The following is a 20,910-nucleotide window of genomic DNA, read 5'->3' as shown; positions in this document are numbered from 1 at the left end:
TGAATGAATTACCAAGTTTTACTAACCATTTTGAGCCAGAAATAAACATAAAAAATAACTACAAATTTAAAATATCTCATTAGGCCTTATGTTGTTGGGTTACCATCTTTTGACTACCTGAGACTAGGAGCTGTTTGTGTTCTGAGAGAGGCATCTAGTGATAATCATGTGAAACTCTGTGCTCCTACCCTTTTCAAGTTTCATTCATGGGTGGTTCATAGCCGCAGAAAAAATAGCTATTTCGAATCAAGTCCATCTTTTTAAAACACCCCTTTTCTTATGCAGAGTCAAAGGTAAGTTATGGCCAGTATTAAAATCAAGGCATGTGTGGTATGACTTCACTGATGTTGGTATTGGGTACTGCTGAGAACTTTAGAAAAACTGATGGCGATGTCCTTCCCTGTCTTGATTACTAGCTTTGTTATTTAGCTTATCTGTTTCTGTCCCCATATCGATCCTTAACCACATTTGAAAAGATTCCACCTAATTTACCCTACCTAAGAAAACCTAGAATTGTAAGACCAACACCTTATTTTAAAAGGGCAACTTTGAGATCAGTTCTGTTCATCGATCGTAACGTTATAACAATTGAGACCAGATGGTAATTGTGTAGTAGTATGGAAGGCCATGATGACTTTATAAAAGATGTTCCTGTTCCAGGAAAGCATTTCTACATCTGAAGTTTCCTGTTCACCCAGAAGCAATGTGGGGCTTGTCGTAGGATATTGAGGCTCGTGCAAGAGGTTGTTGCATCTTATTCCTTTTAGTTATAGCCCTTACTAGCCTACGTGGTCCCAGAATTAGAGATGAATAACTGGTGCTACTCCTCATTTCAGACAACTGGCACAACAATAATTATCCCAAATCAGAAATCTTTAAGATCCATGACAAGACTGACTTTTTGGAGAAAGCTTACAATCCTCAAATGAGATGGCTGCCTAGGAATATTTGGAATTCTGTACAGCAAAAGTAACGTTTTGTGGGGTTTTATGCAAACCAGGCCTGAGTTCACATCTTGGACTAAGTTCACCACAGAAAAAGAAATAATGTGGCACTGAACAGAAATAAAGACTTGTATTTGTACAGGTGCCTATACTTTTCCACGGATTACACATAATAATAATAATAATCCACTTATCTTGGATGTCAGAACAATAAACACAAAGTGAATTGTTTCAAGGCAAGAAGAAATGTATTTGTTCCTTTGCAGCAGAATGTTTCTCAAGCCATTTTGTTAATTGTATATCATTTTATTTAGCAACAGATTAATAAGCTGGTTAGGCAGTAGATATAAGATATCTTGCTCACATAGGATGTAGGTAATCTGTACTCTCAAAGGACTAAAGGGTTGCTGCCCTTTGAGGGACAATTTAAGTAGAACTCTATTTGCTTTAATCTTAAAAGCATATTCCAGAGGTATTAGACTCCAAACTACAAACCCAGCCAGCATGGCCTAATACACTGTAGCATATTTGAAGGGTACCAAGAGGGGAAAACAGATTCAGAACAATACAAATGAGTATGCAGGAAATACAAAATTAATACGTGCATTGCTTTACAACTGGACTGGGCAACATCAGTTCCACTGGCTGCATGTCACCCCAGTGTAAGCCCCTTCCATTCCTGCTGTGCTCCACACTGTCTCTTGTCAGAGAAATATTTTTATTACTGCAGCATATAGCATGTATTCCAAAATTGGAAGCAGGTAACTATAATCCCAACTATGGTGCCCATAGCCTATAGATTTTATTTGGCAGATTGCATCTCCCAGAACGATGAATCTTCCTGGACCCCGAGATCCTCGGGAGAGACCCTTTTCTTGATCTTTCCACCATTGGAAGCAAGTCGGTGGGAATATGAGAGATGGCTTTCTCAGTTCCTGCCCCTCAACTCTGGAACTCCCTGCCCAGGGAAGCCAGGATTGCCCCTCCCTGCTGTCCTTCCATCAGCAGGCTAAAACCTTTTTATTCAGGTAGGCTTTTCAAGAAGACCAAACCAGGGAGTGCTATGTTCTATGTAATCTTTGGCCCAGATTCACTACAAGGCAGTGGTTCTCAACATGTGGGTCCCCGATGTTTTGGCCTTCAACTCCCAGAAATCCTAACAGCTGGTTAAACTGGCTGGGATTTCTAGGATTTGTAGGCCAAAACACATGGGGACCCACAGGTTGAGAACCACTACTTTAAGGAGTCTAGATCAAGTCCAAAATTCTATCAGTTTTCAAAGGTAGCATAAACACCAATTACTGAAACCAATGTTGTCGTTGTAGTCCAGACAGGCCCTGTATCCCAGGATCTGATCCCAGGTTTTTGGCTTTAAACTGGATTATATGAGTCCGCACTGCCAGATAATCTGGGATAAACAGAAAACCTGGGATCAGATTCTGGGATATAGAGCCTCTTCTGGAAGGGCCCTAAGAGGACCTAGATTGGAAGTGTGTCTGGGTGGGGGGTGGGCAAAGAGCAGCTTTTGGTATAAAATTATTTTTTGGGGTAAAATTATATTTAAGGTGTGTAGACTGGGCCCCTGGTGGCGCAGTGTGTTAAAGCGCTGAGCTGCTGAACTTGCAGACCGAAAGGTCCCAAGTTCAAATCCTGGGAGCGGAATTAGCACCTGCTGTTAGCCCCAACTTAGCAGTTTGAAAACATGCAAATGTGAGTAGATCAATAGGTGCCGCTCCGGCGGGAAGGTAATGGCGCTCCATGCAGTCATGTTGGCCACATGACCTGGAGATGTCTATGGACATCGCCGGCTCTTCGGCTTAGAAATGGAGATGAGCACCAACCCCCAGAGTCGGTCACGACTGGATTTAACGTCAGGGGAAAACCTTTATCTTTACTAGACTCTGGAACTCCTTTTTAGGGGGTTCTGTGTTTCCTGTAGTTTAATAGAATTGTTTAATGGTTTTATTGATTTTAACTATGTATATATTTTTAATATTTCTATGTTTAATTCGTTGTTATATTGTTATATCTTTTAATCTTAGCTGCATTGAGTTTCATTTGATAGAGGAAAAAGTGGGTATAAATATATAATAATAATAATAATAATAATAATAATAATAATAATAATAATAATAATAATAATACCAGCAAATGAGGATTCCAGTTTATATATATATATATATATATATATATATATATATATATATATATATATATATATATATAAAAATGGATCTCCTATGTGGCACTGTGTGCATGCATATGTATGTCCATGGGTGCAAATCTGCTGCTTTTTTGTGCATGATTTTTGTGTGTGTAAATTTTGTGTTATGTAAGACAATTTTTGTTATTTCTTTTATGAAAAGCCCTCCAAACAATATTTTACATAAAACCCATTTGGTCTTGAAACAATCTTTTTTTTTTGCACATGTTTCCACAATTTTTATACAAAAAGATTGTGGATATTTCTGCACACAATAATTTCCAGAAACACTTCAGAATATGTCAAAATTCTTCCCACTGTTGTTGTTCTTGAATATATTTCACAATGTAACCCAACAAATATTCTTTCCGTCCCGAATTTTGTCAAGGTTGTTGGAATCTCTAGTATTCACAGCAGATTCCTGTACATAAGAGATAAAGTGCTGTGGTGTATCAGGTCATGGGTTTCCTGGAATTTGCTGAGTTGTCTCATCCTATTATTTTATGTGTAGAACTAAATGCTCTTTACTTGCCACTAGAGGTCGTTGCAGAGCTATTTGGGAAATGTCAAACTAATATCTCTTATTGAAAACAATATGTGAGTTTGTCCATAGCTTTCATGGCAGGAATCACTGGATTGCTGTGAGTTTTCCAGACTGTATAGCCATGTTCCAGAAGCATTTTCTCCTGATATTTCGCCCACATCTATGGCAGGTGTCCTCAGATATTGTTAGGTTTGTTGGAAACTAGGCAAGTGGGGTTTATATATCTGTGGAAACTCCAGGGTGGGAGAAAGAACTCTTGTCTGTTGGAGGCAAGTGTGAATGTTGCAGCTTGATTAGCATTGAATGGCTTTACAGCTTCAAAGCCTGGCTGCTTCCTGCCTGGGGAAATCCTTTGTTAGGAGATATTAGCTGGCCCTGATTGTTTCATGTCTGGAATTCCCTTGTTTTTAAGTGTTGTTCTTTATTTACTGTCCTGATTTTAGAGTTTTTAATACTGGTAGTCAGATTTTCTGCTGGCAAGTTCTTGGTGATATGGGGATATCAAGTCACCTTCTCTGTCTCCTGAGGAATCTGTATAATTATCAAGTTGCAATGGTAAGAACAGACCATGGAACAACAGACTGGTTGAAGATTGGGAAAGGAGTACGGCAAGGCTGTATACTCTCACTCGACATATTCAAATTGTATGCAGAACACATCATGTGACGTGCGGGGCCTGATGAATCCAAGGCTGGAGTTAAAATTGCTGGAAGAAACATTAACAAGCACATCTAAGTTCTTTCTTCTTCAGTCTAGAAGGCAAGAGGCTTCTCAAAATGGAGCCTTCTAGACTGAAGAAGAAAGAACTTAGATGTGCTTGTGTGGCCAAGCCAGACCAACTCTGACAAAGCCATCGTAAGTATTGACCTGCCTTTAAAACCAGTGCCGAGCATAGATAGGGGAAAGACCTGTTCTTTCTAAAAAAAATAGTAGCTTAGCACTGGGGCAAAGAACATCTCTGGATTTCTTTGCCACTGGAAGAAGCCCTGCCAACTTCGCCTCAAAAACTAGCTTTGAGCTTAGATAGTTATAGACCTTTTTTGATAGCAGTTCAGGGCTAGGGTAAAGAGCACAGATGATACCACTCTGATGGCTGAAAGTAAGGAGGAGCTGAGGAGCATTATAATCAAGGTGAAGGAAGAAAGAAGCTGGGTTGCAGTTAAACATCAAGAAAACCAAAATTATGGCAAGACAAAATTATGAGAAGACAGGAAAGCCTGGAGAAGAGAATGATGCTGGGGGAAATGGAAGGAAAAAGGAAGAGGGGCCAACCAAGGGCAAGATGGATGGATGGACTATATTTTCAACCCCCCCCCCCCCTCCTAATGTTTGTCTATGATAGGGGTGAGGAAATTTTAGCCGTTGAAATATTTTGCCCACCAGTTCCCATAATCTTGCATTTGTCCATGCTGCCTAGGCCTTCTGGGATTTGAAGGACAAAACTTGGAAAAAGTAATGTTTTTCAACCTTTATTCTACAGCTCAATTCAGATGAGCCAGTATGTTTTTCAAATAATATATTTCTCATCCTTATTTTTTCATTCACTGAGCATAGATTTCAGCCTCATCACTGACTTATAAAATAACTTATTTGTCCTGTTTGGTTTTCCGAACAGTTTAACCGTATGCTCAGTACCTCCACACCACTTTACGACTAAATAGACCTGATTTTGGCTTCCTTCTTTTTTCTGCCGACTGATGCCAGAGCATTTTGTTTTTTGCATTGACAGCAAACACTGGTGTTAGCCATGATCTTCCTTCTCAATGTAAAAGAATTTTGTACAGACTATGTGTTCCCCCGTCCCTCAAGGAGTCGCTAAAACTCGGCTAGCTAGTTCATTTCTGAATGCATTCATCAGAGACTATTCCATTCCTCAAACAATCTATATTTTGACATTTTTAGCATCCTTGTAATTGATCAGCTTTTGGATATTGAATAGGGGAAAGGTAGATTTTAATAACTTCTCTGTGCTTTTATAATGCTTTGCATCTCTCCAAAGAATTGTTCAATTAAAAACACTGATGGATCATTTTGTTGGAATGCGGAATGGCAATATGCCAAATTCATTCTAGATTTGTACCTTGTCACGACTACATTTGAAACCAGATTTATGACACACACTTGAAGCTTACCAGAATATTTCAGCTGTCACCATATGTTTTGCTAAATGGAAGTATATGCTGCAGCTATTCTGTACTGACCAGCTTGCTGGACATCTTAAAGCTCCTTTATCCTTTAATTGTATTTGCCTTGGCTATGCTGTTCCTTAGGGAAATGATATATTTTCTTATAGAAAATATGGTACTAGAGACATTAAACGTCATTGAGATTTCAGATGTTTGTGGTCCAGCTCTCAATCTCCAGACAATAGTATTGTAAATGGTTAGGGATCTTCGAAGATGTAGTTTCAACAGTATTGGAAGGGTTGCATATTGCACAACCCAAATGTTTTCCTTCTTCAGAGAAAATATTTGTGGTGTATATTAAAAACACACCAATGTAAACTTTTCACATGTGATGTATAGAAGTAAGCCTCATTATATAGTTTTTGCACAGCACCAACATTAGAATTTAAATATTCCTCTGTTTTAGTTGTCCATCCTTACTTACTGTTAGCAAGATAATCTCATCTGCATTTTTCTGAAAGCAAAAAACCCCTAAAGTACTTAAAGGGAATGTTTCGTAATGCTTTTGATGTTTGGTTTCAAAGTAATCTCTGAGGGATCAGAAAACAACTTTTATGACAGGCTTCACTTAGAGAAAAGGATTAGGTTTATGTCATGATGTGGTTCTTGGTCTCCCATAAGAAATTATTCATCGTTTCTGTTACCTCAAATAACCCCAATCTCCAACTGCAAGCTTAGCAGTAGGGATGGATCAGCAATGCAAATGGGCTTAGTAGGGAAACTTTTTTAGCCAAACATATTTTTATTTCTTTATGAAAATATTTTATACTTCCATATACTGTAAGATATACTGTACAATAAAATCAAGTTAAACGATTTAAATATTTAAATTATCTATATTTGAAACCATCCATATTAGATTTTATTTATTTATTGTGTCAGTAGCAAATTGAAAATACAGTTATAATGTATTTTAAAAAACACAAAGTTAAAAACTTGGCATTATCAAATTTCCTTTGATCAGAAGTTGGCCATTTCAAATGCCTCTGGTGTCGTTGTAAGAAGGTCCTCCACTGTGCATGTGGCAGGGCTCCGGCTGCATTGTAGTAAGTGGTGTGGTTTGCTCTTCTCCACACTCCCATGTCATGGACTCCACTTTGAAACCCTATTTCTTAAGATTGGTTCTGCATCTCGAGGTGCCAGAGCACAGTCTGTTTAGCACCTTCCAAGTCACCCAGTCTTCTGTGTGCCCAGGATGGGTTTCTCATCTGGTATCAGCCACTAATTGAGGTCCTGCCACTTTTGGACTATTGCTTGCTAAGGTGTTCCTGCAAGTATCTCTGTAGTGTAGACCTTAGGAAGCTGTTTCTTGATTTAAGTCATTGGCTTGCTGGCTGATATCCGAATAGAGGATGGGCCGGAGATGTCAATGCCTTGGTCCTTTCATTACAGGCTGCTATTTCTCAATGGATGTCAGGTGGTGCAACACCAGCTAAACAGTATAATTTCTCTAGCAGTGTTGGGCATAGACATTAGGCATGTCCGATTGATGAAAAAAATGTTTCAATTCTTGTTTCTAAAGTAGAGGGCGCTGGCACTTTGATATAGAAAGTATTTCCGATTTTTTCACCCAAAAATTTCGGATATTTCCGAAAATTCGTAATGATTCTAAATGTTTCTAAAATGGCAGATGCGCATGCGCAATCACCAAAAAAAAGGAACCCCGGGGTTGGGGGGACTTTTACAGGGCTCTCCTGCCCTCATTTCTTGAGCTATCCTCATCAAATTTGCAATGCCCTTGCAAGTTGTTCAAAGATACTTTAAAAACTAGAAATTCCTTTGCTATATTTGTAAGCAAGAAGGACACTGGAAATCAGTGGTGTCTCTGGCTATGTGATCCCACAAGCCTCAACCCAATGCCTTCAATTAGGAATGGACCAGTGACCACCACGCCAAGCAATGCCCTGGCAAGGTGTGCAAAAATACTTTGAAAACTAGAAATTCCCTTGCTAAGAGAAAGAACCAGCAACAAAACCCTAACCCTTTCCCCAAACCCCTCTGTAGGAACAGCCAGACTGGGCCCCTTCACCCTCTCCCTCCAGACACGAGGCTTGCTTGCTCTCCGTTTGCAGACCACCACCCTCTCCGTGCAAAGCCCAGCCCAGAATGGCTCACCCGGGCTACACAACGGGCTTTTATAGCAATCTTCCACGTGGACACAGAGGACCCTAGCCCCCACCTTTGCATCCATCATGGAAGCTTCTGATTGGCTGGGGAGCAGCAGCCATGAATGGGCCAGCGATGGTTCAAAATACATTGCCAGTTGCGCCGTGAGACAACGTATCAGAATGCGTCTCAAAAAGCAAGAACAAACCGATATCAATCCGATATAAGATTCAAAATGATTTTTTGGACATACCTAATAGACATCCTGTGATAATGAGGCATGTCTCATTAAGAGCCACATCCACTGTTTTAACGTGGTGAGATGTATTCCACACTGGGCATGTGTATTCAGCAGCAGAGTAGCAAAGCACAAGGGCAGATGTCTTCACTGTATCTAGTTGTGACCCCCAGGTTGTGCCAGTCAGCTTTTGTATGATATTGTTTCTAGTGTCCACTTTTTGCTTGATATTCAAACAGTGCTTTTTGTAAGTCAGAGCACGGTCTGGAGTGACTCCCAGATATTTTGATGTGCTGCAATGCTCCAGTGGGATTATTCCCAGATAATCCTCAGAGCTCAAGATGCTTGTCTGTTCTTAGGGTGAAAAGCACATGTCTGCATTTTTGATGGATTAGGAATCAGCTGGTTTTCCCTGTAATAGGCAGAAGGGCACCTAAAGCTTCAGAGAGCTTCTGTTCAACTATTTCAAAGGTCCCTGCTTAAGCGGTGATGGCATAATCATCAGCATAGATGAAACTCTCTGTCCCTTTTGGCAATGGCTGATCATTTGTGTAAATGTTAAACATTGATGAAGCAAGCAAGCTCCCCTGAGGTAGGCCGTTCTTCTGTTTTCACCATCTGCTTCTCTGACCCTGGAACGCGACAAAAAAGCTTCTGTTTTGTAGCAGATTTCTTATGAAGTGGGTGAGGTGATAATCCTTTGTGATATTATACATTTTTCCCAGGAGGAGGCAATGATTTACAGTATCATAACCTTCTGACAGGTCTACGAAGACAGCATCTGTAATCTGCTGTCTTTCAAAACCATCTATGTGCTGATTCAGGTTCAGAACTTGTGATGTGTAGCTTTTCCCTTTCCTGAAACCAACTTGCTGTGGGGTCATAAATGGGTCTATTTTTTCCATAATTCTGTGCAGCATAAGTCTCTCCAGAACGTTATAAAGATCGCACAGCAAGGAGATTGGTCTATAGCTTTTTAGATCATTATGGTCTTTGCCTGTTTTCAAAATGGCTTTGACTCTTGCTTTCCTCCAGATTTTAGGGATATGATGGGATGTAATGCAGTTGTTCATCAGCTTCAGCAAAAATGTTTGGATGCCTGCAGTAAAAGTCACCAGGTTGTTAAATCAACAATGATGATCCTTTTTTCCTGAATATACATGGGTCTTCATTACTTTGGGGGGGGGGGTCAAGCTCTTGGGCCTTTTCCCAAGAGCACGAGACGGGGCTGAGCCTCTATACCTCCCCTGAGACACTTGTTAGAACACGGGGGCAGGGTATAGGGGTTCAGCTCCGTCAGATACTCGGGAAGAGGCCCCTCCCCCTCCTCCAGCCCCACCCCCTGTCTCCTGGCAGGCACCGCAGGACAGGGATAGAAGCTCAGCCCTGCCTCAGAGCTCGTAACTCCGCCCATCCCAGTCCTGGCTGCCCATTTGTGGCCCCACCCACCTCCACCTCGCAGCCCTGTGTCTTGGACTCAGGAGAGGCTCAGCCCCGCCCTCTTGAGTAGGAGCCACGCCCATCCCTCTAAGCCACTCCCCCTTTCCAGGGGGCACTGAGTAATATTTTTTCTGGAAAGGGGGCAGTAGGCCAAATAAGTTTGGGAACCACTGGTGTGTACTATCAGTTAAGGTAAAGGTACAGAGATACAGTCATTAATTAATCAGCCCGAGAGGGTTTTTAATAATCTATCCTGTATTTATTATGATTTTACCATTTATGTGTTTTAAATGCAATTTTTTATCCTGCATGTTTGTTTTAATTGATATATTGTATTACTGTTTTATCTTTTTATAGTGTGATTTGTATTATGTTGCCTATATATTGTCCTATGTTGTTTGGGCCTCTGCCCCATGTAAGCCGCCCCGAGACCTCGAGGGGAGATGGTGGCGGGGTATAAATAAAGTTTTATTATTATTATTTATTAAAGGTAAAGGTAAAGGTTTTCCCCTGACATTAATTCCCCAACATTGAGCTGAGCGTACACCATATGGGATTGAGACCCACAGTTTAAGAAGCACAGGCCTAGATCAGAGAGATATAAACTATGCTCTCTACCCTGCATGCAGCCCCATGACCATTTCTGCATTCTTCTTTCAACCTCAAATTATTTGCTCAACTTCCACCCCACCTCCTAGAAATTATTAAGATGCACAGTTGCAATATGGGACCACCACTACCCCCTAGCTCAGGGGTCCCCAAACTAAGGCCCGGGGGCCGAATGCGGCCCTCCAAGGTCATTTACCTGGCCCCCGCCCTCATTTATAATATAATATTTTTATATCCGTTTTAATAATATAATATATTGTATATACATATTACATTGATAATAATATATATTTTATATTTTTTATTACAACATTTATATCCCAACAGGGGACTCAGGGCGGCTTACAATAAAACACACATATAAAACCTGTACAATACACTATAAATCAGTTAAAAATTAACTTACATAAAACATTCATAAAACGCATTATAAAATACAGATAGGCGTGTTCAAGTTTAAAAGACCGAGTCTATACAATTTATACAATATAATAATAATAATAATACCATATAATAATATTAATTATATGTTATATATTACATATAATATTACAGTATAGTGGTATAGTTCAATATAGTAATATATAATGCTAATATTGTGCTATGCTAATAATATAATATACTGTATGTATATACAGCTGCTCTGAGTTCCCTTCAGGGTGAAAAGGGTGGGATATAAGTGTAGTAAATAAATATAGTAAATGAATAAATAAATAATGTTGGACTTAGGCTCGCCCAAAGTCTGAAATGACTTGAAGACACACAACAACAACAACAATCCTAATTAACCTATCTCATTGGCCAGAAGCAGGCCCACACTTCTGTACATTGTTCTTTCATTGTTATTGTTGTTGTTTTGCACTACTAATAAGATATGTGCAGTGTGCATAGGAATTTTTTCCCCCCAAATGATAATTCGGCCCCTCAACAGTCTGAAGGATTGTGGACCGGCCCTCTGCTTTAAAAGTTTGAGGACCCCTGCCCTAGCTATTTCAGCCCCGGGGTCTTAAAATAGCTTATCATGCCTTCTAGTGGCTTCTGACAATGTGATTTTGTGAGACCCAGTGAGACAGCATGGAGTCAGCCATCTAAGCTCTCAGAAGAAGCTAATCCCTGGAAGTTTAGGTAGTGATATGAGAAGTGAGTCTTCAATTCAGCCAAGTCCAAGTGCTTTCTCTTCCAGTCTGCTTCTTTTCAACTTGCTTCTTTGAGATACTTCGCAACTTGTGATACCACATTATCTTAATCCCTCTGTTTATTTGTATTTTAAACAACTGTCCTAGTAGCCATGTCATGATAAAGGTTTTTTTCTGACATGAATACATTTGCCATAAGCACCCAAAATGATCCCTCTATAACCATTATCCTTAAGGTGGAGGCTTCTTCCTTCTTTGAAGGCTTTTAAATAGAGGCTAGATGGCCATCTGTCAAGGGTGCTTTGATTGTGCTTTTCCTGCATGGCAGCCGGTTGGACTAGATGATCTATGTGGTCCCTTCCAGTTCTATGATCAAGAACCTGCTTGTTCAGTGTTCATTATTATGAACATGTATAAGTATTTCATTGATGTGCATTTTGAGATCATTACAACTGATAAGACAGCAGATTGATTGGGGCATTTATGGGGCCTATTATATTAAAACTATCTTCACATGTATTGTATTTCACTGAGAATGGATTGATATCACGCCTCATAAACGCTCAAACTTATCTTTGTCTGGGCTTTCAACAGCCAGAAGATGGCAGCACAAGTTCTCTATTCAGTAACCAACCAACAGAAAAGTCACAAAAACAGATTATAATGGGGAAATGTTAATCTTTCAGTAAATATTGCTTCTTCCCATCTCCCAGCTTGAGCCAAGAACCAGCTGTAATGCTTGGATGTTGGTCTTATACAGTCCTTCTGAACTAAAGGGATGAAACATGCAAGAAGAAGAAACTATTTGTTGATGATGGGAATAAATCTTCCTGCAAACAAGAGATGAACAATACATTAGTCAAAATCTAGTCAAGGCAGTCTAAATTCATTCCATAACACTAGGGTGGAATATGTTCAGTCTCTTGGGTTCAGCAGCCTTCCAACTGTGTTTACCAATGAAGTTACAGTCCTTGCCCATAATCAAAAGAGAGATTTGTGTGTCTTGGATATCGGGTTAATTGAGCCTTAAGCACCTTTGAGTATAATAGGTTTACAGACCACAGACATCAGCTCTGTATTTGAAGTATTTGTTATGACAACTGAAATCTGACTCCATTATAATCCCAGTTTCTCTTTAGCCCAATGTTTTAAAAGTAATCTGAACATCCTTGTATTGCAGATATAAGATCACAGGACACATTATCTGTTCTTAATTTGGATGGACTAAGATGTGAATTGTGTGAACTGTTGGCAAGCTGGAGGGCATTACATATCCAGCCATGCAGAATCGGGGAAGGTTGAATAACCTATTAATTCAGTGTTACTGTTCTATATTGCAGGAGGTGGAGGGGAAAAAATCAATGAAATGGGCTTGTGCAAAGGAGTCTAATCTAAAAAGAAAGAAAGAAAGAAAGAAAGAAAGAAAGAAGGAAGGAAGGAAGGAAGGAAGGAGCCTTGTGCACAGATTTGGATTAGTCGGTTCCATTCGGCCAATCCAGCTTGTTCAGTTTGTTCGAACGGCCATAACGGCAAGGACTCAGCCTCCATGTTTTTCCATGTTTTTTCTCAGTTTATCAGGATTGCACAAGTCAACCAGGTTAACATCAATAGTCTGTATCTTCAAAATACGCCAACATCTTCCTCATATTATAATGCATAGAAGGCAACAGTACAAATGGTCTTAATTACCTTAGTTAACTTCCCACTTTTCTCTTGCTATAGGACCCAAGGCAGTACTTCACAAAGTAGAGCTTTAAAAAAAATCCTAATGACAGCAACATTAAAACATAAATAGCTCAATTTATTGAAAAGTATATTAAGACCCCATTAATTTAAACATGATAAAATCATTTAAAACATAACCCTAAAGGTAAAAATTCAGTACCCCCTGTGTTAAAAAGACAATTATTTAACACATTAATTATTAAATATCCATTTAAATAAAATCATTTTTGCCTGACAATGAAAGGAAAGCAGGTAGGCAGCAGTGTAGCCTTCCATGGAAGAGAATTCCAGAGACTAGGAACAGACACCAAGAAAATCTCCCATGACCTCAACAGACAGGCCTGTGAAGGTGGTAGGATTGAGAGAAAGATCTTTCCAAGGATCTTAAGACTCAGTTGGGTTGTACAATGAGATATGAACTTGCATATTTTCTGGACCCCAGACATGTTGTTTCTTGAATTCTATTTCTGATGTTTTCGAGTATGACCCAATGCATTTTATTATATGATCAGTAGAGGTATTTTTGCAAACCATATTTTTGCTAACCATTGACCTGGGATCTAGAAACATCCATAGATTAGGTTAAGTTTTTAAAGTTTATATAAAGTAAATGGTAAAATCCAGGAATGAGAAGACAGATAAATAAACCACTAAATACTAGGCTTGCTCAAATAATTCGTTTTCCCCGTTTACCGTTATTGATTCGTTATTTTCGTTTGTTTTGAAGCAATATCGAACCTTGGTTGTCCACACGCCTGGATATCGCGGTTTCGAACCGCGATTGGCCGTTTTCCGTTATGGCGCCTTTTTTTTCGTTTTTAAAAAATGCTTTGGCAAATCATCCAAACTTGTTTAAGTCCACTGGGGCAATCTAGCGTGTTGTTTGCACCTTGTAGCCAATCAGAGAGCACGTTTAACCAGGGGGAGGGGCTGGTAGGACGTCCTGAGCGTGCACACGCCTCGTGGCTCAGTCGCACTGGGAATTTTGGAGAGGGTGGAAGGGAGATTTTGGTGCAGGCACTGGCAGGCAGGAAAGATTGCTGCGTCACAGCATGGCTGTGTGAAGACCGGGAGAAAAGGTGGGGTGGCTGGCTGAGTTTGGGTGGTGTGTGTTAGTTGGGTCTTTCTTTTTCTTTTGTTTTTGCAAAGGGCTGTCCTGTGGGTGTTTTTTTCCTGGCGCAGCAATTTTTCTGCTACGCCATTTTTCTTCTTGCGGGCGGGGTGGGCTTTCTCCTTTCTTTTTTCCACGCAAAAGTGTTTTTGGAAACAAGGGATCCGAGCCAGGGACGCTTCCTGATAATCCTAAGCCAAGTTTGGGAAAGAGTTGCATATCCCATACTTCCCTGTACAAAATACAACTCCTTTTGGGGAAAGAAGGGGGGGTGCCTTTGTCCCTTCACCGCTCTCAAACACAAGCGGGGCTGCTTGTGTCTCAGCCGGGGACTACACCAATTTAACAAAGTTTCAGCCACAAAAACAAAGTTTCTGAAGTAGAGCAATGACTTTCACACTAAAGACAACCCAATTTAACAGGAAATAAGACTTTCAAACCAGGAACAGATTTCTGCAATTATTAAAAAATTGTTTATTATAAAAGCTATGAAAATTTGCCAAAAATCAGAGGATAAGGGAAACGTTCCACATTTTGGTGAGCTATCAGTGTTAAATGTGTTCTACCACTGTACCAAGTTTGAAGAAGATCACTCAAAAAATGAGGGCGGGAGAGCCCCCTAAGTCCCCCCCCTTCGGGCTGTTTTTGGGCCACCGCGCATGCGCGTCCGCCATTAACGAATTAATTTCAAAAATAACGAATTTTTGTTAATTTCGAAAAATTTTGGGGGCCAAATTCGTTATTAGCAACAAAAACGAAAAAATGCCCCCTCTAGTTTTGAAACGAGTTTAGAATCAAATTTTTCATGGATCGATCAAGCCTACTAAATACACTAATATATTGTAAGTGCTTAAAATTCATTGGCAGGAATAAGTTCTGACAACAAATTATTTATTGGAACTGTGTCTGTAAACATACTTTATATTTCAAAGGTCTCAGAAACAAGATGTTATAGACTATTGCTGACACTCAAAGGCTTCATAAAGATGTTTAACTGTCACCAGCAATGAATCATGCTAAACTCTAAATCATTATGCTGGAATCTCAGATAACAGTTTGTCTGAGTAGAGCTCTTCCTGTATTGGTGCTCACTTTTTCAGAATGTATAATTTAGCCAGATGTATATTTAGCCTTTCCTCACAATTACTAATGATGCTCCAGTAGTTTTCCACTTCTAATTTCAGGGCATGGACTAACATCTGCTGGTGTCCATAGCTTATCTCATATAGATTGAGCTGTTCTTGTATGCTAGCTAATCTGGCAGTAAATATCACACACATTCCCAAAAGAGATTTTGGTCCATCTGCTGCATATGCAAGAAGGTTAAATGCTCCACAGAAAAGCAGAAGCAACCAAGGAAGCAGCTGATCACTGTGCTGCTGCTGCTGAATTTGGGCCAAGTGAACCAAATAGCAGATTCCAGTATGGATGCTGTTGACAAAATAAATGTGACTCCTCCTTTGCAAAAAAAAAAAAAAAAAAAAAAAGGTCCTTCTCCAAAAAAGAAAGATTGAGCCATATCATTCTTAGTGCCACAGATATTCAAGCTGTGTTTTGTCAACACTAGCATACTATGCTAGTAACTTCCTGCACAACACTTTATACTTTTCTTGAAGCTCTCAAGAAGAGACAAAACTATACATGCATAAATACATGCTTTTGACTGTATTTGAAAAGTATTTTTTTAAAAGAAAATCAAATCTTACCAAATCTGTTTACAAGAGATGAGGCCACAGATAACAATGTCTTAGGGCTGGGCTTTAACACAGCTGGTAAATCACCAGCAGTAATAAGATCTACCAACGGAAAGGTGGCCAGTTCAAAGCCCAGTTAGGGTGAGCTGTCAAGCCCACTTCACTGTTTACCTAAGCAGTTTGAAAACAACTTAGAGTTGTAAGTAGAGAAATTAGGTAATGCTAGTAAGGTATTTTACGACACTATACAAGAAAAAGATCAGAAATTCCAGTGACCGAAAGAAAAGAGGAAGTCCTGATGGCTTTTCATCGTAGAGAATGGAGCAACAGCACCCCTCTGTGGCTGAACCCGAGCACAACCACCAAGGCACCGAAGCTGGACCACATACTTCTTTTCTGTGTGTACTGTCCTGTCTGTCCAAACGGAATTGAATGTTTGCCGTGTATGTGTACTGTGATCCACTCTGAGTCCCCATGGGGAGATAGGGTGGAATATAAATAAAGTGTTGTTGTTGTTGTTACTATTATTATATCTTAACCATTGATTGGGGTAGGAAGAACTGCCATCGCATCTCAAACTTAATGTATATTTTTGTGATGCCTAGGGCACCTTTGGCCCTGGACCCTGTGCCCATTCCTAGCCAGGATGAAGAAGATTTTGGTTTTCTCCCAAGTCAGCAAGATTCAACACCCATCCAGATGCCTCATGTTGACATCTCCAAGCAGAGCCAATTAAGAATGCCCTTGAGACAGTGCTGGCTCTCCCAGAATCTCCAGAAAGTTTAGTGTTTGATCGTAAAGCATTTGTACAAACAGAAAGATCAAAAAGACAAAGCCTGCGGAGAAGCGCCAGATTAGCGGAGCGTGGTGACTATGGCTAAGCTCTGTTCTCTTGGGAAGAATTGGGGAGTTAGACACCTGGTGCAGTGACTGTAACAAGCTCAGTTCTCTTGGGAAGTCTTAGGGAGTCAGGCACTTGGATTGGGGGAGCTTATGAACTTCAATAAAAGAATTGCGTTGAGAACTTGCCTTCGTGGTGACAACTTTACTTCACACTGAGAAACATCATCGTCTCCAGCTCCTGGATCCCAAGCGGCCTGTCGGTGCGCTTACTCTTGAGTAGACTGGGCGCCTCCTTGCCAAGTTTGGACTGTGTTTCAGCTCCTGAACATCTAGTTCTTGCCCTGAAATCCTGTTTTTGGACATCTATTCTAGAGAACTCTTCTTGCTACTTGCTCTTTTCCCCACTCAATACTCAAGTGGAGTTTGAGTGTGTTTCGGTTTCTGGATTTTGGACTCTAATACTGGACATAAGACTTTTACTTATTGGACTAAATTTGATCTTTCCTGGAAGGTCAATTGCTTATTCAACTTTGCTGCTTATTTCCTTTTGGAACTTTATTTGCTTTAATAAAGATATTATATTGTTATTGGTCTTTGTGTTGGTTTTCGGTGCTCCAGTTGCCTAGGGGTGTAACAATTTTCCTCAAATGTACTAAACAATTTCTATTATAATCTATACTGTTTTCATACACCTTTGATCCCGCCCCCTAAGTAGTCTAGGGGTTCAATTAGGCCTTCTCGCTGAAAAAGTTTTGTAGTATAAAATAAAAGAATATGAAATCTCTGTTATATACCACAGTTACGGTAGCATTTTCACAGACCTTTATACTATTCTGTACTAATATATTCAGACGTGATCAAGACTGAATCATGCTTAGGTTTATTGAAATTAAGGAACGTTCCAATCCATGATCTTAGAACACACTATGTTAATGATTTTAGTCACTCTTTGCAGGTAAATTCTATTGTCATAAGAAACACTGGAAAAGGTTAAGTTAGATTAAAAAAAGAATCTCTCACTTGGATGATGTATAAACTAGTATGCAGTTCAATACCATTTAGAAAATACCTGAGATAAACTGGAGAAGAACTACCCCTCCCCCAGCAATCTACACTGCCATATAATGCAGTTTAATTGTGTTGAATATACTGCCTTATAATACAGTTCAGTGCAGTTAACCTGCATTACATACCAGTGTAGATGGGGCTACTATTAAACAAATTCGAAGTATAACTAATGGTTTGAATTCAGAAAGGAATCAAAAGTTCCAAAAATTATTGTAATGAAGTAATTGAGAAAAAATATTTTACTATTTTTGATGTTATGTTAGGTTCTTATATGTTTTCAGTAATTGCAATGGTTCTGTTTTAAGTTAATTTGACTTACATGTACAAGTTTTTTTGTATTGTTTTAACAGTTACTTGTTGTAAGCTGCCCTGAGTCCCTTCCAGGAGAGGGTGTTGCACCCCAAGGCTGCGGGAGCACCCTGAGAAACAGACAGGAAACCAGTATAACACACAAGCAGTTTATTTAAGCATATATATACATCTATGCGCAGTTAGCGAAATAAGTCATTATTAAAAGTAGTCCTTAATATAAAGTCTTTAGCGATTTCAAACAAGTTCAGCAAAGTCCTTTCTGTAATCCACCAGTGAAACTCGATAGTTTCACCCAAAAATCAAGGATAGTTCTTAAACCAAAACCAAGACCCAAACGCTGCAAACTGCAACTGTAATCCACTTGGTGAGTCCTGTCTTAGAACAAGGAAAGCAACATAAACAAGGCAAGGTCAGTCTCAATTCAGGAACAAGGATGGCAGGGTACAAGTTGAAGTCAGTCTCGACTCAGGAACAAGGAAAGCAAGGTAACAAGGTGAGGTCTACTCGGGAGTAGCGGCACAGCGCAGCTTGCAAGGAACTGGGAACCTGGCTCGGTTTCCAAACAGGAATCAAAGCTGGGAGCTGGATACTGGAACCTCTTCCGAGGAAAGGCAAAGTTGACACCGCAATGAGGAACACAAAGGGGAACACTTTTAAGGAGATTCCAAGGTTGTGGGATTAAGGGAGTGCAGGATCCACAAAACTTCCCATGGGAAACAGTTAGTCATTAACGAGCCTTAGAGCTAACCTCTTGCTTCTTCAAACTCCCTCCTTCTTGCTCCTATCTCATGTAAAACACTCCCTCCGATTGAAAAATCCATCTACACCCAGACGACATCAGAATGTTCTCCAATTATCAGATCCTCCTGTGTAATAATATCAAGCAGCTGCAAGGCCAAGGGGCCTCGTTCTGGGCTGGGATCAGTAGCATATAGTCTGTTTCCAACTCTAACTCTTGATGAACTATAGGCCACGATGGCTGAGCCACAACAGAGGGGGTGGGATATAAATAAAGCATTATTATTATTATTATTATTTTATTGTATGACACAGCAAACAAAATAGATATGCTGGATTTCGTATCACAAAATCACAAGTCGAACACTTCCCAAGTGTCTAGGACTGTGTGATGTATTTTCGGATGATGCGTGCAGATCCCAGCAGGGTGGCCTTTTGCAGTTGACAGATCGTAATTTTGTCAATTTCTATTGTTTCCAAATGCCGGCTGAGATCTTTTGGCACGGCACCCAATGTGCCCATCACCACTGGGACCACCTGCATTGGTTTCTGCCAGAGTCTTTGAAGTTAAATCTTGAGGTCCTGATAGTGGCGGAGTTTTTCCTGTTGTTTTTCGTCAATGCGACTGTCCCCTGGTATGGCAACATCAATGATCCAAACACGGCACCCAATGTGCCCATCACCACTGGGACCACCTGCATTGGTTTCTGCCAGAGTCTTTGAAGTTAAATCTTGAGGTCCTGATAGTGGCGGAGTTTTTCCTGTTGTTTTTCGTCAATGCGACTGTCCCCTGGTATGGCAACATCAATGATCCAAACCTTTTTCTTTTCCACAATTCTGATGTCTGGTGTGTTGTGTTCCAGAAGTTTGTCAGTCTGGATTATTATTATTATTATTATTATTATTATTATTATTATTATTATTATTATTATTGCTGTTATTAATTTGTCCAGGAAAAATATCAGTAGAGAGTAGAAAATCTGTATATAGCCTTTAGGATAAGGGCCATAGAGAGATCATTTTGGGCACTTATTGCAAATGTATTTCATGTCAGCAAAAAACCCTTATCATGCAATGGCTACTAGGATAGTTGTTTAAAATATTCTATAATGTTAATGCTTCAGAATATGATGCAAGTAAGATGTAAAAAGGGGGTGTATCAGTCTCCCCCCCACTAATGCCTTCTAGATTTGTGGCATACAGTTTTCAACCAGTATGGCCTTGGTGGACGAATCCCAGGCTAGGGACCTCATCAGAAAGCTCTAGTGAAGAGTCCCGCTTCACAGGGCTTTTGGGAGGAAAAAGGGAGCAGCGGGGTGTATCTGACACCCCGTGATCAGCTCTTTCTCTGTAATGTTTTCTCCATTACATAGGGAAAGTGTTGCTATTCCGGGGAGGCCCCTTGCTGGCTCTGTTGGCACCAGCACAATACGTGTTGCACCCCAAGGCAGTGTGAGCACTGGAAACCAGACAGAGACTAATAATCATATAATATCTTTATTAAAACAATTATAAATTCAGGAATGAATAAGTGGAAAGGATGAGTGGATAATAGGCTTGGCCTGGCCACCAGGAACAGGAAACTTGGCTTGGTAGAATCAGGAGCAAGAGTTGGTGAACTGTTCTCAGGAAATCGCTACGTTGACACTGCAAAGTGTTCACAGTGCAAGGCACTTTTATGGAACTTAGATCTGATCACAATGAAGGGAAGCCAAACTCCCCAGAGGTTCCCAAGGGAATCTTCTATCCATTATCCCCTCGAGATGCCAAGTGGTTACTCCTTCGGAGCCCTTGTTTTTCTGATCTCTGGCGATGCAGAAACTCCCTTCTGTTGAAGGACACATTCTCTGGGGAACTCAGAACATCTGGTTCAGCCATGGGAGTAATATTTCCAGTTTCTCTCCCAATTAAGGAATTATCCGAGCTATCAACAACCAGCAAGTGTAATTGGAAGGAGCTCTGCAGACTAGGTAAAAAGTCAGAATAAGCTTCATCCTGGTCAAAGTTCATTTC

Source organism: Anolis carolinensis, chromosome 6 (assembly GCF_035594765.1).
Source record: "Anolis carolinensis isolate JA03-04 chromosome 6, rAnoCar3.1.pri, whole genome shotgun sequence".
NCBI classification, from domain to species: Eukaryota; Metazoa; Chordata; class Lepidosauria; order Squamata; family Dactyloidae; genus Anolis; species Anolis carolinensis.
Note: the sequence above shows the minus strand (reverse complement) of the source record.